Source organism: Polyergus mexicanus, unplaced genomic scaffold (genome assembly GCF_030449975.1).
Source record: "Polyergus mexicanus isolate NDT 795.1 unplaced genomic scaffold, iyPolMexi1.0 SCAF_47, whole genome shotgun sequence".
Taxonomy (NCBI): domain Eukaryota; kingdom Metazoa; phylum Arthropoda; class Insecta; order Hymenoptera; family Formicidae; genus Polyergus; species Polyergus mexicanus.
In genome coordinates, this window is record NW_027223367.1 from 22,501 (window position 1) to 37,678 (window position 15,178).

At 52.1% G+C, this 15,178-nt stretch overlaps 2 non-coding genes across 2 annotated transcripts; both read left to right on the top strand.

The window, feature by feature from the left end:
* Positions 1-3,246: 3,246 nt before the first annotated feature.
* LOC138943854 (small subunit ribosomal RNA) lies at positions 3,247-5,077 on the top strand. The gene has a single exon (XR_011448561.1). It is a non-coding gene; the product is annotated as a small subunit ribosomal RNA (ribosomal RNA).
* An 839-nt stretch (positions 5,078-5,916) lies between these two features.
* On the top strand, positions 5,917-6,071 carry LOC138943853 (5.8S ribosomal RNA). Its single transcript, XR_011448560.1, has one exon. It is a non-coding gene; the product is annotated as a 5.8S ribosomal RNA (ribosomal RNA).
* The last annotated feature ends 9,107 nt before the right edge of the window (positions 6,072-15,178 follow it).

The following is a 15,178-nucleotide window of genomic DNA, read 5'->3' on the forward strand; positions in this document are numbered from 1 at the left end:
CGGAAAAATCGCGGTCGCTAGCGGTCCACCACCTCGGGGTACCTGCTGTCCCCCCGTTGTATTTAGGCTTGGCGGCGTAATGGTGGCTCTGCGCTGCTCGACTTCTTTTCCACCGTACTCGAGGAACGAAAAATGATCTTGAACAATTGTGTAAAACTTTTGGTGAGGAGAAGTGCCCGCCTGGCAGATCGCTTCCCGCCAGATGCGGCTGCTATTAGGGAGGCAAGGGACGTGCCTGTCGTCGAGTGGCGAGTACGCTCGTGCGCGCGCTTGGAGACGGCCTCCGCTTCCTTGATAGCGCCTCACCAAGCTGTGCACGAGCGATTCCGAGACGTAAAACGACTTTGCGCACAGCCCCGAGGTTGCGGCCTTCGCGCCGTTCGAGTTTTGTTAACGCGATGCGATAGTAGGAACAGCTTAATAAGGTCTTCACCGGCAATCATCGATCGGGAAGAAGAAATTAGGAATAGGGAATCTAGCACAAGATTAGTATCCGCGATTAGACCCGCGATTAGTTCCGCGAATAGTTCCGAGAAAAACCCCGCGGTAGAAAATAAAATTAGATACGCGAATGTTTTCCAATTAGAACCCCATAGTGTATGTGATCCGGGTTCTTCTTCGCAGCCGCAGCAACAAGCTCCGGCAAGTAGCGTCCCCTTTTTCTCAATTGAGTCCACGGGAGTGACGATACTGCAGCTGAACATGAAACGTTCAGCTGTAGTTACGGGTGAGGTGCGTCAGCTTGTTGCCGAAAAGCTACTTGACGTCCTGTTATTGCAGGAGTTGCACGTCAAGAAGCATGGCAAGAGCAACACCTTCGTTGGCTTAGGGAAGAATATGAGGGTAGCTGCTGTATGCTCAGAACGCCCCTGGGCTGCAGTGGCAGTCTGTAACACGCAATTCCAAATGATGTTTGTCTCGCAGCTTAGCACGACACATTGCGTCTGTGTGGAAGTGCAGGCTCCCAATTTTTCTTTCTACGTCGCATCGTGCTACTTCCAGTACAGCGACGAGATAGAGAAATACCTCAGACACCTCGAAGTGGTGCTTCATTCGCTGAGGGGGAAGAGATTGTTAATGGCAGTAGACCCCAATGCTCGGTCGTCACTCTAGGGTCTCCAAGAGACAGACGGAACAGGTGCGAAATTTGAAGACCTCATCCGAGCATATGGAGTAAACGTGGTGAATGATGTCGGACAGGGACCCACTTTTTGGTTTCCAAGCAGTGGTTCGTCGCAAGAGGTTCGTCTTTCATCGATGTAACCTTGACGTCGTCCTCCATGAACAAATTCATCAATGATTGGAAGGTGAGGCCCGACTGGACGACCAGCGACCACAACGCAGTCGACATCAGATTGAGGGTGCCAAAGGGGTCAGGTGGAGATCAGGGTGCCGCGAACATGAGGTTTGACACTCGTCGGGCTGATTGGGAGCGGTTTTCCGAGATCTTGACTGATCTTTCAAGATCGAGACTGGAGGTCCTCGATGTCTGTTTTGCGAATAGAGTAGATGAGATGGCGGAGACGTTGGCAGCGGTACTCACCGAAGCCTGTTCCGCGTCGATGCCAAGAAAAAGACGATTTAGGAAGTCCAACCCGTGGTGGACGGTCGAACTATAATTAACTATACTCAAAAAGGGAGTATGCAGAAAGAGGCGTGCACTCCAGAGAGAGCGGGACAAGTCCACTTACCTTTCTCTCAAGTTGGAATACCGCTCTTCTTTGCGGAAATACGGCAGAGAGGTGAGGAAGGCGAAGCTTGCGAGCTGTCAGAAGTTTGTCACATCGCACGGTAACTCGGAGCGCTGGGGATTCGTTTATAAACTCCAGGCAAGAAAACTCCAAGTTGAGGGGGTGCTCAGCACACTACGGTGTGGCGAATATTCCACGAAGACTTTAGAGGACACCGCCGGCTACCTCCTAGACGTGCACACTCCGGATGTCCGGGAACGGGTCGGTGCGTGGTCGACAGTCCGTGCGCCGGAGGTACCGCCTGCGTCGGGACTTTGACGATTTTCGACTTTCCGTACACCGGAGATACCGCCCGCGATCGGATTTTTAACGCTTTTTATAATATTTACAATATTTTTTCGCCTAACAATGTTTTTAACGATGTTTTTTCGCCTTTCGTTCTCAGCGATAAAGCCTCGAGCGCGTGGGTATTTCGACGCTCGCACTCATAAGCGACCGTGCGTAGTACCGTGCGTCGCCGACCGCCTGGCCGCTCGGTTGGGTATTATAAGAGGTACGTCGCGCTCGGCGCGTCGAACCGAACCGAATCGGACGAACGGGCGGTTGCGCGTTCTTCGCGCGGCTCGCACGATTCTTGCGTTCTTGTCTTTTCGAGAACGTTTAAAACGAACGATACAGAGAGCTTTATTATTGTTTAAGAGGAGAGAAGAAAACACACAAACGGCGATTTGTGTTGTGCTTTATCGGACAGAGTCCGAGTTAAAGCGTCTCTATGAGGGAAGAGACTATTGTATTTACGCTCTCGTCGAAAAAGTTTCGACGAGCTCAAGCTCGCGCTCGCTAAGCAAAGCCGTGTCGTCGCCGACCGCCTGGCCGCCCGGTTGGGTATTATAAGAGGTACGACGTGTCGCGCTTCGGCGCTTATTTTATGCACACACTTTTATTACGAGCACAGCATTGCCACGAGTCGGTGTCGCAAGACCGAATGGCTCTTATGTGGCGCGCACGCATCTAGTGTGTTGGCCGCGCGATTCCCTCTCGTCTAGGACGCAGCAGCGGAATCGTCGCGCTTACCGAACGTTTACACCACGGATACGAGTGGCGTGGAAGGACGATTACAACGTTCTTCCCGCACGCTTTGTACGCCGTAGCGAAATATAAGTGCGTGCTAAAAGCACGATAGCATATTTATCCTCGAAGTCTAAGCATCGGCATCGTCGATCTAGCGTCAGGGTAAATCGCGCTGTTCTCGCGATCGTGCGTTTACATTGGGAAAATGAGAATGAGTATGATCTTTTTATAATACATAATATAAAATGGAGAATGATCTTGTAGTAAGAGAGGAGGAGGTTTATTATATACACGGACCGCCTCGCTCCTCTCGCGAAGACGAGACGCACGCATAAAGTGTGTTGCGTAATAAGTAGTAAGTAGATAGAGAGTGTCGCCGACCGGCTAATAAAGACCGGCGGCGCGAGAAGTAAGAGCTTAATAGCGACGGGCCTTTGGGCTCGCTCGCGAGTTACCGCTCCACGCGAGTAACCGAACACGAAGCTCCCTGGTTGATCCTGCCAGTAGTCATATGCTCGTCTCAAAGACTAAGCCATGCATGTCTCAGTGCATGCCGAATTAAGGTGAAACCGCGAATGGCTCATTAAATCAGTTATGGTTCATTAGATTGTACCCACATTTACTTGGATAACTGTGGTAATTCTAGAGCTAATACATGCAAAACAGAGTCCCGACCAGTGATGGAAGGGACGCTTTTATTAGATCAAAACCAATCGGTGGCGGGCGGTTCGCCGTTCGTCCACCGTTTATTTTGGTGACTCTGAATAACTTGTGTAACGGGTAACGGGGAATCAGGGTTGGATTCCGGAGAGGGAGCCTGAGAAACGGCTACCACATCCAAGGAAGGCAGCAGGCGCGCAAATTACCCAGTCCCGGCACGGGGAGGTAGTGACGAAAAATAACGATACGGGACTCATCCGAGGCCCCGTAATCGGAATGAGTACACTTTAAATCCTTTAACGAGGAACCATTGGAGGGCAAGTCTGGTGCCAGCAGCCGCGGTAATTCCAGCTCCAATAGCGTATATTAAAGTTATTGCGGTTAAAAAGCTCGTAGTTGAATCTGTGTCGCACACCGTCGGTTCACCGCTCGCGGTGTTTAACTGGCGTGATGTGGGACGTCCTACCGGTGGGCTTAGCCTCGCGAGGGGCGGCCCAACTAATATCCCGTCGCGGTGCTCTTTACTGAATGTCGAGTCGGGCCGGTACGTTTACTTTGAACAAATTAGAGTGCTTAAAGCAGGCTACCTTCGCCTGAATACTGCGTGCATGGAATAATGGAATAGGACCTCGGTTCTATTTTGTTGGTTTCCGGAACCCCGAGGTAACGATTAATAGGGACAGATGGGGGCATTCGTATTGCGACGTTAGAGGTGAAATTCTTGGATCGTCGCAAGACGGACAGAAGCGAAAGCATTTGCCAAAAATGTTTTCATTAATCAAGAACGAAAGTTAGAGGTTCGAAGGCGACTAAATACCGCCCTAGTTCTAACCATAAACGATGCCAGCTAGCGATCCGCCGAAGTTCCTCCGATGACTCGGCGGGCAGCTTCCGGGAAACCAAAGCTTTTGGGTTCCGGGGGAAGTATGGTTGCAAAGCTGAAACTTAAAGGAATTGACGGAAGGGCACCACCAGGAGTGGAGCCTGCGGCTTAATTTGACTCAACACGGGAAACCTCACCAGGCCCAGACACCGGAAGGATTGACAGATTGATAGATCTTTCTTGATTCGGTGGGTGGTGGTGCATGGCCGTTCTTAGTTGGTGGAGCGATTTGTCTGGTTAATTCCGATAACGAACGAGACTCTAGCCTGCTAAATAGGCGTACCTTATGGTATCGCGAAGGCCCCCGGCTTCGGCTGGCGGGTTTTTACTACCAACGTACAAACAAATCTTCTTAGAGGGACAGGCGGCTTCTAGCCGCACGAGATTGAGCAATAACAGGTCTGTGATGCTCTTAGATGTTCTGGGCCGCACGCGCGCTACACTGAAGGAATCAGCGTGTGTTCCCTGGCCGAAAGGCCAGGGTAACCCGCTGAACCTCCTTCGTGCTAGGGATTGGGGCTTGCAATTGATCCCCATGAACGAGGAATTCCCAGTAAGCGCGAGTCATAAGCTCGCGTTGATTACGTCCCTGCCCTTTGTACACACCGCCCGTCGCTACTACCGATTGAATGATTTAGTGAGGTCTTCGGACTGGTGCGCGGCAATGTCTCGGCATTGCCGATGTTGCCGGGAAGATGACCAAACTTGATCATTTAGAGGAAGTAAAAGTCGTAACAAGGTTTCCGTAGGTGAACCTGCGGAAGGATCATTAACGTTCCGGAGGTCCTGCTCTGCGTCTCGAATCTTTTGGACGCGCGCTCGCAGCAGTCGGCGACTGAATGGACAAAGAAAACAGATATGAAAGTAAAATGGAATAGACGGATTATATCCCGCATGTACTAATACGACGACGCGCGTCGAACGCCGCGCGCCTCTGCGACGACCCGAGAGAGAAAGGGAAGCCAGCAGCAGAGCGCCGTCGGCCTTTTTCGGTGCGGTCGGCGTCGTGCGAGCGGGATGGAGGAGGAGAGGATTATCCGAGACTCCCTCCTTAAGCTACGTAGCCGCAACCGGCGTCGCGTCGCGTCGCGCGCGACCCGTTGAGGCTCGTTGCGCAAATTGCGAAATTACATGAATGCGATTCGGAGCAGAGACGCTTTCCCGATCGCGCTCTTGCCAAGCGCAGAGTTACGATCCGGCGTTAGCGCGTACCGGTGGTAACTTACGCCCGTCCGTGCATCCGCAACGCTCGTGAACGCGCCCCTCCTCGCACCGGGGTAGTGGTCAGCATGTTTGTACGCGAGCGCGCGGCTATCGGACGAACGGGCGAGAGGACGGATCACCCGATCAAGTCCGACGGTTTCTTCAAAGAACATTCCGCCCCGGCTCTTCCAAATATTATATTATATTATATATATGGGGAAGAGACGCTGCGATCGCGAAACAACTTTTGTGCCGTAGCCTCCCCAGCGGTGGCGGCGGTCCGCGCGCGTGCTCGGACGCGCGCGGCCAGGCTGATCGAAGGGCCAACGATTTTATCTCTCTCTCTTCGGAGAGGAGACTAAGATGGATGAACGAAGCGTTCGTTGAACGCAAGAATTGCAAAACGATTACCCTGAACGGTGGATCACTTGGCTCGTGGGTCGATGAAGAACGCAGCTAATTGCGCGTCAACTTGTGAACTGCTGGACACATGAACATCGACATTTCGAACGCACATTGCGGTCCACGGATACAATTCCTGGACCACGCCTGGCTGAGGGTCGTTTTAGTACCTCGAAACTGCTTGCGTCTTTGCGCGCCGGGCCACCGTGCCCGTTCGCGCAAACGGTGTACGAGCGATCGTTGGACGTTCGCCCGAGACGAGCCATCCCGAGAGGCGGCCCCTTGGCGTCGTCTGAAATAACACCGAGGAAAAGGAAGAGTGAGAGCAGCGTACGCACACACGCAGTAAGTAAAGATAGGGAGCCTGCGCGCGCGCGCCCGGAAACTGTCGAAGGAGAGAGGGAGTAGAAGTCACGCGCACACACGTTGCGTTATTCCGCTCGCGGTCTCCCGGTGCGCCAGCGCGCGCTCGCGCCTCTTACGCGAGTCTTGGTGCGCGCCACCTTCCGCGCAAACGGTAGAAGAGAACCGCGGCGCGTCGTCGCCCGGCGGTACGCGGAGAGAAAAGAGCGAGAGAACCATCCTTAACGCGGGTGAATCGCGAGCCGACCGCTTGTCCGAGTCCACGAAATTCTCGAAAACGAATGTAGGGGACTGGCACGCGTCGTCGTGTACTCGTCGAATCCGATTCGCCCCGTATCTTATATGCGTGCATAACACACGATATGCGAAGAGAAAATTTGAAGGATGTGGGTGATAGAGATGTACGTGTACGCGCACACTCGCTCGCAATGTATCTCGCGTCCCCGGCGATCGAAGATGACGCGATCCGCGCCGATCTTATTCGTTGTTTGCAAGCAGACAACTCGAACGAGATTCGATCGGCTTACATTTCCTCCTATTAGCGGCTGCGAGCCGCGCGTGGAAGAGTCGTTGTCACAAACAACACGTCTCCTCGCCACCCCTCCGAGTACAAGGCGAAGCCGCTGTGCCGGCGCTGCCGCTCTCCCGACGCTCGCTCTATCTCTATCTCTCTCTCACTCTTCTCTCCATCTCTCCCCGTTGAGGGTGAGAGGGAAAGAGAGTGAGAGCGTCGATGTTCGGCGCTCGTCGTCGTGCACTTCTCCCCAAGTAGAACGTCGCGACCCGCTGGGTGTCGGTCTACGGTCCGGGTGCGGTGACTGTCGCGTCGCCGGTAAAACGGCCCGCGACAAACCCCCGGTCGCCCGGCCGACTGCTCGGCGGTACGCGCAAGGTATCAGGCCGCACTATTTACGGTGCGTCGAGGCCGTCGCAAACGCGCGCCACGGTACTCGGAGGTTACGGACTTTGCGCCGTCCCCGGTCCTGGCCCGCTGTTGGTTGAAGTACGGTTCACCTTCGACAGGCCTGTCGAACGTCCCTCTTATTCCCTTGTGGGAATCGAGGGGGATCTATACCGGTCGGCGACGCTACTGCTTTGTGTACTCTTAGGACCCGTCTTGAAACACGGACCAAGGAGTCTAACATGTACGCGAGTCATTGGGACTTATCGCGAGACCTAAAGGCGTAATGAAAGTGAAGATCGACCCTGGCCGTCGATCGAGGGGGGAGTGGTGCACTTGGACACAGTATAATTGGACACGGTGCAAATGGACACGTTACAAATGGACACGAGATTTTGCACACGGTTCAATTGGACACAGTGCATTTGGACACAGTAATTTTGGATACAATAGCTTTTGGACACATAAGAAAATACGCATTGTTTACTTGGACACCGCTCAATTGGACACTGTTCATTTGGACACCGTTCGTTTGGACACAAAAAGATGCGCACCGTTCATTTGGACACCGTTCGTTTGGACACCGTTATTTGCCCACCGTTCGTTTGGACACCGTTCATTTGCCCACCGTTCGTTTGGACACCGTTCATTTGCCCACTGTTCGTTTGGACACCGTTCATTTGCCCACCGTTCGTTTGGACACCGTTCATTTGCCCACCGTTCGTTTGGACACCGTTCGTTTGGACACCAAAATTTGATTTAAATTATACGACGTAATCCACACCAAATTTTTGTTTTAAATAAGAAATAGGTTTGGGTTAGGTTATATCTTCTGGAAGTGGAGCCCCCCCGCAGGGGGGGCGGAACCCACTGTATCCATGCATGACATCCAAATATGCGAAAGGCTAAACAAAGTGCTAAAAGCAATGTAAAATTAATGACATCAGTATCAGAGATATATAAGTATGAAAATATTTTATTTTGACAGATATTATAACCTTCAAATGTATCTCCTTTTCACGATTTCATATTTTACATAGATTTACCAGTATAAAGTGTTATAAGAATACTGATTATATTTTCCCAAAATGATTTTTATTTCTCTCCATCTGTTACATATTCAAACAAACAGTGCGCATGTTTCTGTGTACAAATGAACGGTGTCCAAACGAACGGTGGGCAAATGAACGATGTCCAAACGAACGGTGGGCAAATGAACGGTGTCCAAACGAACAGTGGGCAAATGAACGGTGTCCAAACGAACGGTGGGCAAATAACGGTGTCCAAACGAACGGTGTCCAAATGAACGGTGCGCATCTTTCTGTGTCCAAACGAACGGTGTCCAAATGAACAGTGTCCAATTGAGCGGTGTCCAAGTAAACGATGCGTATTTTCTTATGTGTCCAAAAGCTACTGTATCCAAAATTACTGTGTCCAAATGCACTGTGTCCAATTGAACCGTGTGCACAATCTCGTGTCCATTTGTAACGTGTCCATTTGCACCGTGTCCAATTGTACTGTGTCCAAGTGAAGGCCACTCGATCGAGGGAGGATGGGCCGCGTCGCGATGCGGCCTCGCACTCCCTGGGCGTCTCGTTCTCATCGCGAGAAGAGGCGCACCCAGAGCGTACACGTTGGGACCCGAAAGATGGTGAACTATGCCTGGTCAGGACGAAGTCAGGGGAAACCCTGATGGAGGTCCGTAGCGATTCTGACGTGCAAATCGATCGTCGGAACTGGGTATAGGGGCGAAAGACTAATCGAACCATCTAGTAGCTGGTTCCCTCCGAAGTTTCCCTCAGGATAGCTGGCACTCGACCGTTCCCCACGGAACGCGAACGAGTCTCATCTGGTAAAGCGAATGATTAGAGGCCTTGGGGCCGAAACGACCTCAACCTATTCTCAAACTTTAAATGGGTGAGATCTATGGCTTTCTTGAATTATGAAGCCACGAGCATCTCGGATCAGAGTGCCAAGTGGGCCATTTTTGGTAAGCAGCACTGGCGCTGTGGGATGAACCAAACGCAGAGTTAAGGCGCCCAACTCGACGCTCATGGGACACCATGAAAGGCGTTGCTTAAGAGAGCAGGACAGTGGCCATGGAAGTCGGAATCCGCTAAGGAGTGTGTAACAACTCACCTGCCGAAGCAACTAGCCCTGAAAATGGATGGCGCTGAAGCGTCGAGCCTATACTCTGCCGTCAGCGGCAAGTGGGGCGGCAACGGGAGCGCCGGGCGCGTCGTGCCTTATTGGCACGGTGTCGCAAAATCTCTCGCGTCGTCACGAAGCCCTGACGAGTAGGAGGGTCGCGACGGTGAGCGCATAAGGGTCTGGGCGCGAGCCTGCCTGGAGCCGCCGTAGGTGCAGATCTTGGTGGTAGTAGCAAATACTCCAACTAGGCCCTGGAGTACTGACGTGGAGAAGGGTTTCGTGTGAACAGCCGTTGCACACGAGTCAGTCGATCCTATGCCCTAGGAGAAATCCTATGTCAATGACGGCGTACAATATACTAGAGTGTCGAAGAAACACAGCAACAAAACAGCAGAACCGAGCGAGTCGCGCACGAACATCGCTTTACGCGCGTTCCGTCGCCGCTAACGAGCGACGTTTTGATGATGATGATGTATATAAAGACACACGCCCGTCGGGCGAAAGGGAATCCGGTTCCTATTCCGGAACCCGGCAGCGGAACCGCATACAATTCGGGCCCTCGTAAGAGTGTTCGTCGTGGTAACCCAAAATGATCTGGAGACGCCGTCGGGAGATCCGGGAAGAGTTTTCTTTTCTGTATAAGCGTTCGAGTTCCCTGGAAACCTCTAGCAGGGACATAGGGTTTGGAACGCCAAGAGCACCGCAGTTGCGGCGGTGTCCGGATCTTCCCCTCGGACCTTGAAAATCCAGGAGAGGGCCACGTGGAGGTGTCGCGCCGGTTCGTACCCATATCCGCAGCAGGTCTCCAAGGTAAAGAGCCTCTAGTCGATAGAATAATGTAGGTAAGGGAAGTCGGCAAATTGGATCCGTAACTTCGGAATAAGGATTGGCTCTGAGGAGCGGGGCGTGTCGGGCTTGGTCGGGAAGCGGGTCTGGCTGACGTGCCGGGCCTGGGCGAGGTGAACGGTCGGCGTTCTCGCGCCGGTCCCGGGATCCGAGCTGGGTCCCGTGCCTTGGCCTCCCGCGGATCTTCCTTGCTGCGAGGCTTCCGTGCGGCGCGAGCCGTCGTTGTCGTCCTCTTCGGCCGCCATTCAACGCTCAGCTCAGAACTGGCACAGACTAGGTGATCCGACTGTCTAATTAAAACAAAGCATTGCGATGGCCCTCGCGGGTGTTGACGCAATGTGATTTCTGCCCAGTGCTCTGAATGTCAACGTGAAGAAATTCAAGCAAGCGCGGGTAAACGGCGGGAGTAACTATGACTCTCTTGTCATGGTCGGACGTGTCTGGGATCGCTCCGTGTTCTAAGATTTTTTTCGGTGGTAAATAGTTAGTGATTTACCGTAAATTGGAGCTTCATCGACGCAGTTTTTGATCTGCTACACGCGGAGTGATCGATTATGTGTGACAGTTGCGGAAATTTTCAGTAGTTTGTGTTTAAAACATTGCACGTGCTAATTGCCATATGACAGTTTGTCGGACATATTGTGGCTGTTAGAGTAAAGTTGGATTAAAATACGCATAACGTCGTGTTCTGTGGTTTGTGCCGCGTTTATTTTGCGTCCTGCATCGTCTCGATCGGTTGTGTGTGTCCGGAAATCGACGGATTTAAGTGAAATATCGAAATCATAAACACGTGGGACGGATTAAACGTGTCAAATCGGTTGCGGAGTGTATCAGGATACTGTTTTTGATTGTTTTCACCGGTTTTTTAAGCTGTTCATAATGTAAAATGTGATGAAATTACCATAATTTGGTGATTTTGTGGTAAGAGTGTCATCGTGTTTTTCGGGCTTCCGGTGAACCACTAAGACTATTTTGGGCGGGTTCTGGTGCCTCCAGGTCAATCTTTTACGAACATAAGAATCTAGTGTCTTTTTCCGGTCCCCTCTTACCATTGAATTTTTATGGTGGTTTTGGATATACACTGATGCCTTGACGCGAGCAAACTAGTTTTTAATTGTGTACGGTTATTATCTTAGCTATTGGGTAACATTTAAAATTCGCTAATCCACAGTAGTCTGTGTGCGCGTCGTGTAAATAATGAGCGGTCCGGGGGAGGGTTTCCCGCACCAAGCGGGGCCCTCCGCTGTGCCCCCGATTCTTGGTGACGATTTTCGTCTTCGAGTTGGTAGTGAGGGCTCTGTTCTGAGGGGCCAGGAGGCTTCGCAACGTAATGTTAAGAGGTTGGCCACATCTCCGCCTTATGCAGGTGATCTGCATTTGGACCCGCCGCCTCTGAGTGACGCCGAGTTGCAGAATATGAAGGATGTACTGGCTGGGCATGATTACAACTTTGGCTCCATTAACGCGGTCAGCAAGGAGTCGACAATAAAGAAGAAGGAGCTCGAGGAGGTGATTGCGGCATATCGAAAAGCCGTCAATAAACTGATGATGGCGTATACCCAGATAAAGGCTGAGCTAGATACAACAAAGATCTGGCGGATGATAAGGTCGGAACCGAGGGGTGATTCGGACTCTAGTTTAAGCCTCGATGTTGCCGGGACAATTCGCGAGTCGGTGAGTACGGCGGTTGACGGAGCTATGAATGAATGGCGTGCGACGGAGGTTGAAAGAACCAGGGCCATAGTTGCTGAAATTTCCGCATCAATGGGTGGTCATTTAGAAAGTAGCGTTCGTCAGGCCGTCGGGTCGCTTGCTGGCCTTTACAAGCCGTCTGGAGGGCCCTCTGAGCCTCGCCGCTCGTATTCTGGCGCTGTTCGAGATTCCGATGCTGGAATGATGCCGCAAATCTCGCGTGATGTTGGTGCGGAATCTGGAGAGGGGTCTCGGGGTAGAATGGAGACAATTGAGGTTGTTCCTGGTAACAACATAGACAGTGAGTTCTCTGATGCGTCGGCTACATGCAGTACCGTCCTGAGGTCAATCAAGCCTAGTGAATCCGGTATTAAGATCGACCGTGTAATCAAAGGTCATAATAAGACCGTCCGCATTGTGGCTAGTCATGATGAACTCGACAAGCTTAAGCCAATGCTTGATAAAATAGGTATGAATGTAAGGCACATTGATAAACTTAATCCAAGACTTCTGATCAGGGATATTCCTGCGGATGTAGATAAGCAGCAATTTATTAAACATCTAATAAGGCAAAATTTAGATAAGGTTAACGAGAATGACATTAGGTTAATATACTGGTTCCCGGTCAAAACTAATAGGAGCGCGAGTGCTGTTATCGAGGTTCCTCCGGACATTAGAAATAAGCTGCTGACTCAGACTCGTGTTTATCTTGGATGGTCGTCGTGTAGAGTGGCCGACCATTTGCGCGTTCTGCAGTGTTTTAAGTGCCTTGGTTTCGGCCATATTGCGAAAGGTTGCCAGGCATCGTCTGATGCTTGTGGTCACTGCAGTGCTGCTCACGAGTCTAGAGCATGTCCCAATAGGGCCGGTGTACGTAGGTGCCACAATTGCGCGAGCGCAAAGATGGCTGCGGTGGACCATTCGGCCTTAGACTCTTTTGCATGCCCGATATTACAGCGAAAAATAGCGGATAGATCTAAAATGATACACTATTAGATATAGTTTTATTTTCTCTCTCTTAGTCAATAGTTAAAGTGTTGAGTCAATAGTTGCTCCAGATACGGGAAAGGAGGTTCGTCACCTGCCAGAGCCAAAGAGCCCTTTCCCGGTCATATGAATCCGGCCGCAGTCACCATCTGTGCGATAGCAAAGTAACGACGCTTACTGTGCGACGTCTGGGGTTAGCTCCCCCTTTCGTAGCGCTCCCCTTCGGAGGAAATTTCATTGGTGCTACTATAATTAATACTGAGAGAGATAGTCGGGGAGGTACCTCGGAGCCTCCCCCCAATGAAACTAATGATTTCGCTGGTCCGTCTATGAATAGTGCAAATGATAACGGCGATGTTGCGGTGGTTGCTGGTCGCCCTGACTCGTATGTTTGTGCAATTTGCTTGCGCTCTTTCTCGTCGCGCATTGGACTCGGCGTTCACAAAAGGAGTGCGCATCCTGTGGAATATAATGAGGAGATTCGCGTTGCTCAGGTTAAGCGGCGATGGAACGACGAAGAAATTAGACTGCTTGCTGTGGATGAGGCGGGCGCCCCTCCGCAGACGAGATCCATGAATCTTTATTTATTAGAAAAACATGGTGGGGCTAGATCGTTGGAATCCATCAAGGGTATCAGGAAGAAGCAGGACTACAAGGATCTGGTTGTCGAGTACAAGGACCGGCACCTCATCCGGAGAATCGACGAGTCCGTTCGGCGGGACTCGCGAGATGCCGCCGTGGGGCGCGACGGGCTGCCTCTGCCGGGACCTGAGACTGCAATGAGTTGGCTGGTGGCTAGGAGTGACGACATCATACCGGAAATGAATGGTGGCATTTGGATTCGTGCGGCTATATGTCGCCTCAGAGAGGGCCGGTCGCCTGATGATGCTCTGGATGAGTGGTGGAACAACATCTTTCCGGATCTTGAGACTGCGAGACGCGTTAGAGCTGTTCGTGGCCCTCGTGCTGTTCCGCTGGTGTCGAAGAGGAAGGCAAGGCGAGTGGAATATCGCCGTATGCAGCGGCTTTGGAGGACCAATATGACCAAGGCCGCCCATAAGGTCCTTGATGGCGATGCTGAGGGTTTGCCGCATCCCACTCTTGCGGAGCAATTTGGATTTTGGAAACCCGTGCTTGAGACTGGGTCGGTTGTGCTCACGCGGCCCTTGACGACAAACAGGACCCGGACTGAACTGGAGGGTGTGTGGTCTCCTATCACCGAAGGCGAGGTGATCAACATCAGACTTCCATCAGCGTCTGCGCCTGGATTGGATGGTACGACGGTGCGGCGTTGGTTTGCGGAGGTGCCTGCGATTCTGCGAGCGACAATCCTTAATATGTTTATGGCTACTGGGAGGGTCCCGCCGAGATTCCGTCACTCCAGAACGGTCCTGATCCCCAAGTCTTCTGACTTGATGGACCCCTCGTGTTATCGGCCGATATCTGTGTCGTCGGTCATTCTCCGCCATTTTCACAAGATCCTTGCGCACCGGTTAGCTGGTCGTAATCTGTTGGACATGAGGCAGCGGGCCTTTATTGCAGCGGACGGCTGTGCGGAGAATGTGGCGGTGCTTTCGGCGCTATTGTTTGATGCGCGTACCAATCGCGAGCAGATCCACGTCATTACTTTGGATGTGCGGAAGGCCTTTGACACCGTGAGTCATGATGCCATCAGACACGTTCTATATAAGCATGGTATACCTCATGAGATGGTGGAGTATCTCTCCGCGCTTTACCGGGCGGCTGCCGTTAGACTGGAGGTAAACAGGGTGTTTTCGGAGGAACTGCTTCCTGGGAGGGGTGTCAGGCAGGGTGACCCTCTCTCTCCGTTAATATTTAACCTCATTATGAACGAGATTCTTGCAGAGGTTCCCGAACAGGTCGGTTTTGACTTCAATGGTCATAAAGTGAATGCTCTCGCCTTTGCTGACGATCTGGTTCTCATCGGAGCGACGAGGGAGGGTGCTCAGCTGTCCCTGGAGAAGGTGATGGGGGCGTTGCTGGCGTTTGGGTTGGAGTTGGCTCCTGCTAAGTGTGCTGCGTTCTCGCTCGTCCCTTCGGGGAGAACAAAGAGGATCAAGGTCCTTACTGATCCACAGTTTGCTGCTGGCGGTCGTGCGGTGCCTCAGTTGGGTGTTGTCCAGACGGTACGTTACTTAGGCGTCCGGTTTGGCGAGTCTGGACCGGTGGCTCAAGAGGTCGAGATGCTGCCGTTGTTGGACAGGATTACATGTGCCCCGCTGAAGCCTCAGCAAAGGCTGAAAATCCTCAGGACGTATTTAGCTCCCAGATATATTCATGGCCTGGTATTGGGACGCACATCCTATG